This window comes from Limulus polyphemus, unplaced genomic scaffold (assembly GCF_000517525.1).
Source record: "Limulus polyphemus unplaced genomic scaffold, Limulus_polyphemus-2.1.2 Scaffold1429, whole genome shotgun sequence".
NCBI lineage: Eukaryota > Metazoa > Arthropoda > Merostomata > Xiphosura > Limulidae > Limulus > Limulus polyphemus.
Genome location: NW_013667039.1, coordinates 43829 through 48820, shown reverse-complemented (window position 1 = coordinate 48820; position 4992 = coordinate 43829). Strand labels below are relative to the sequence as shown.

Below are 4992 nucleotides of genomic sequence, written 5' to 3'. Positions count from 1 at the left end.
TTGATATTTTGCATATGAAAGCATTGTAATGTTTATTGATAATCTGCCAAATTTCGTTAACATATGCTTACTAATTTAAAGGTTATAGCATGAAATCTATAACAATCACAAAATGTTTATGAAGTCCATCCCAGGGACAGAGCCAGTGCTGAAAGAGTTAACCCTACTTTTTTTTATAGTAATGTTACTACTGCAATAAATAATTTTTATTTAATTAAATAATACACCAAAGAATAATGACATGCAAAAAGTAGACAATGTTCCATAACTATCACAATTTCTCTGACTTTTTAACTGTGCAACAAGAACCCTTAAAAATTCAGCTACTCTCATTAATGTGTTTCCTGTATGAATAAAGTTTGGAACTGGAAGTGAAAAAGACAATTCTATGTACAGAAAACAACATAGTATAATACATCAATTGATATATTAAAACCTTGGCTTTCTGTTAGTTACAAATAATATAGTATTAAATGTCAGAGAGAACTATTGGCCATTTCTGAAAGAGAGGATGCAACAGGTGGGTGTGGTGAGAGGGGTTTGATTTTCTATTTTATGGCTCTGTAACAGTAAGATTGAAGGTTATGAAAGAGGGGATTGCCTAGACAGAAAATGTCAATTCTCATACTAGGTGAATTTCAGGATTTTTTTAAATATTGCCTTATAAAATTAAGCACTTAAAGCTTGTATACTATTAAAAATGGGATTATTAGCTACATTTTATGCCAAATTAATTGGTACACTGTAAGAAAGTTTAATTAAATTTTGATTGTAACTCACTAAAACCTCATGACATGTGCAGAAAAAGATGACTGTAGCAAAAGTGATATCTAGACAACTGGTTACTCAGAATGAAGAAGTAAACTGCAGTAGGTGTTTGAAGTGCAATTTAAAAGGACATATTACCAAGAACTGCAGACAAAATAAAAATTGCTCCCAATGGATAACAGAAAAATGGAATTTTCATCCAAGATGGAGATGAATCAACCATTATAATCAACCCAGTTTGTGACACTGAAGATTCAGAATATTCCATCTGCTCCTACTGTAATAAGGAGTGCATTACTTAAAGAAACCAGTCCAGGATGCAATGGATTCATTAATGGGTAGCTTTGTAATGTGTTGATCGAAAACTGATTCCACAGCTGCAATTATTTCATCTGATCTAGTAACCAAAGCTGGAAAATTGCCATTAGAGATGAAGTAAGAGGATGGATTGATGCAAACAGCACGTGATCAATAACGTTTTGTTAGAAGAAAGTTAGAAGCTTCTCACCACAACATGATATGTGAGTAATTCATATTAGCTCTCTTATTATGTGCATGTCAAAGTGCACATGTCACAACTTTTTTAGAGTTTATTTCTAAATTTAATTAAACTAGTTTATTATCATGGTATATGAATAAACTTGGCATCAAAACATAGTTATTAAATCAAAGTTTAATATTACATAAGTTTTAAGTTCTTTATTTTATAAGGAAATATTTAAAAAGTCCCCAATCTCCCATAGTACAAGAATTGTTATATTTGCTCGCTATGTCCTCCCTCTTCTCTAATTTATTTACCAACCCCCAAGAAGTATTGAATTTAAAATAATTTACTCATTATAACACAGTTATTGCTCAAGCAAAACATTATTTTTATAGCCTTCAATCTTATTTGTTTACAGAGCCATAAATTAGAAAATTAGATCCACCCACCTGTCACATCCTGTTTCATAAATTGCCAATAGTTCTCTCTGAAATTTAATACTATATCATTTATATATCCAATGAAAAGCCAAAATTTTAATCTATCAAATGACATATTATACTACATTTTTTTCTGTACAGAGAACTGTCTATTTCTCTTCCAGTTCAAGCTTTATTCACACAAGAAACACTGATGAGCTTAAATGAATTTGTAATGCCTCTTATCACATAGTTAGAAAGCCAGAAAAATTATAAAAGAACATTGTCTATTTTTGATGTGTTAAAATTCTGTGTTCTTGGGTGGATTATTTAATTAAATAAAAAATTCTTTTTTTGCAGTAGTACCATTAGTAAAAAATTGGGTTCCCATTTCATCGACAGTCAACTGCAAAAAACAAAACAAAAATAACTCAAGTAATTACTATATTTCTTGTTTTTGATGTGTATTCTTTATTTACTATTATAAAAGCAACCAAAATGTAAAATTAGAAACTAATTAGGTTAGATTAGATGAGATAAAGAAAAATAATAGTAATAAAAAAGTTCACGAGATATGTTCACAAGCAGCATGTGTATTACGTAATTCGATAGGGTAATGCGAGCTACACATTCGCTGAGTAATTTACAACTAGTGTGGTGGGATTATTAGTTAGACATTGTTCAAAGGGAAATAAAACAATAAAAGTTAAGTAGAAATAGATGCATACTGTTACGAGCTTTAAGATATTTAGAATAAACAAATGTAGTTATATGTTACAATCTTAAGTTATTCTAGAAATAAAAAAAGGTAATTTAGATTTATTTCGTACTTTTTTTATGGTGGTTATGAGGTCGGTTAAATTGAACCACCCTGTATAGTTAGGGTAGAGAAAATAACATATAAAATATAACATTTGAAATATATTTAAGATGTTTCAGAGATTACACAAATTAAATTTGACAATTTTCAGATCAAGAAAAGTATTTCAAAGCTTGCAAAATTTTGTGAAGAATACACAAAATATATTAGAAGTTATAGTATGGAAACTAAAGGTCAAATTGGGGTCATGAACACAGGCAAACTGAATGAGCCTGTAGCAAGAGAGTTAAGTGTGAGGTTTAAACTAGCTTTGAACAGTTTCACAGTTTATGAAAAAAGAAATTCTTGTGCACTACACAAAAATTACACTAACACAGGGTAGACTTCCAGTGACACAACAAGGATAGAATCACAAGATAATGAAGACATCCAATCTTAAGTGCAACAGAGCAGAAGCCAGAAAAACCGATGTTCTCAACCAAAGGTCATTCATCATGATCATCTTTAGAAATACATCAGTGGGAGAATGAACAACTACTTAGCTCAAAAGAGGGCTTCATCAGAAGCAAGTCATATTGCTGATGAACCTAAGGTTCCTGTCAAGATTATTTTCAGAGTATCAAAAAAGATGGAGCCACCAGTGGATTCTCTCTCAACTTTTTAAAGAAAGCTCCTCCAAAGGCAAGACAGAAAGTGAAGGGGCAAGAGGTCATCCCACTTTTGTGCCATAAGCTAAGGAAAATAAAACCATCAAAAATCCTTAGTAACTTGACAGTTTGGGGACAGCAAGTGTTTCACATAATTAATGATTGTAACATTTATATTATGAATAATAATGTTGTTTATTGTTAAGACTTGTTGTATTGTTTTCTTTGTGTATGGATAGCAAAAATAAGGCATTTATGAAATATTCTGGAGAGAAGGGGAACTTTATATACCTCTCCAGAATGGATGTTCTCCAATAGCAAATGTAGATGGTAGACACTGCAAATATGAATACGTTTACACTAAAGCCTTACAGCTGGGACTATGCTTGATTGCATTAGTTTTACGTTATGTTACTAACTACACTTATCAGTTAAGCCCTTACTGATTTGAATTACATGGCTGTCACGAATTGATCTGTTACTGTCATCAGATCTGAACAAAGCATTTTTGCTTCTTTTTTTTTCTGTAGGAATTTTTTAGGAAAAAAAAAAAAGGGTTACTGGAAAGTTCAAAAGAAGAATTAATTAATCAGTAATCTGCAATATTGAACAGAAAGATCAACCTGAAAATTTATACTAATTATGAATTATATTTCATATAATATATTTCTAAATGGCTTGAAAAAATCATTACTTGTAATTCATGCAAAATTCATCTAACCCAGTGGTGAGCAACCTAAGCTAATCTGCAGGCCACACACGTGGCCCTCAAGTGCTACAAGCCCTCTTTATCAGTCATAAGCCAAAAGTGATATATACAAATAAAAATTAGTGATATATATATGAAACATATTTTAGAAGGTAACAGGATTTTTAGGTTGACAGCTAGAGAACACAGATAACCCGTGTGTTGCCTACCATTTGTCTTAGTGGTCTAACAGAAGCAATGTCCACCTTGCTGTAAGGAAATAAAATTTATTGTTGCATTCCACAAGCATACTTAACAACAGTGATTCCCAACCTTTTCTCCATCAAGAACCCCTTTTATTATCATTCCCCCCCCCATGTTTTTCAAAGATTCTGCCTACCCAACAAACTGTTTTTATTAACTAATAATTAAGTTGTTCTCCCTCTTTTCAATATCAAATTAAAGACATATATAATTGAGTGTGCAGTTAAAAAAACATCAGTATTAAAAAACTTGCTTGTTTAATGAGATGGTATTACCTATACGGACCCCAGGTTGGGAACCACTGCTTAACAAGATAACAACCAAAGTCCATCATTAAAAAGAAAGCATAAAGCTCATACATTTACTACTTTTGGAAAACAGAAGCATGCTGTAATTAGTTCTGTTTTTCATGAATGTTGATACTAAAAACACAAAATAAAATATTTCTTAACCACAATGCACAATTTTCAGAGTGTGGCTTAGTGCATGCACCACTGAATGCTGAAATATCACACCTAGTTTAATATAGCACAAACCTTCAGCAAATTCCAACACAAGACAAAATTACTGACCTATGAATAAGAAGGAATGATTAGCTCACTCTACATCTTTACATGTTTGTAAGAAGTCTTCCAAATAGTTTGGCATTTGTTTATAACTGTGTAATATGTGTTATAGTGATTTAATAAGATTTTATGCCATTCAGTTGTTTTCATCATTACAGAAAACTATAGTTTTTCATATCCTGCCAGGTTCGATGACGAAGGAACCCACTTTGAGACTAACAATGGTTGGAGACGGCTTGAATGGGTAACGAAGAAAAACTTTGATATAAGTTTAACCTAACAGCAAATGTACAACATTTTGATGATGACAAAACCTTGTCGAAACGTTGTACATTT

General features: G+C 31.6%; 1 protein-coding gene across 1 annotated transcript in view; it reads right to left on the bottom strand.

Moving 5' to 3' along the window:
- Positions 1 to 4992, bottom strand: part of LOC106463519 (oxysterol-binding protein-related protein 8-like) — a 67815-nt gene that overhangs the window by 61807 nt on the left and 1016 nt on the right. The gene's annotated exons all lie outside the window — the stretch shown is intronic.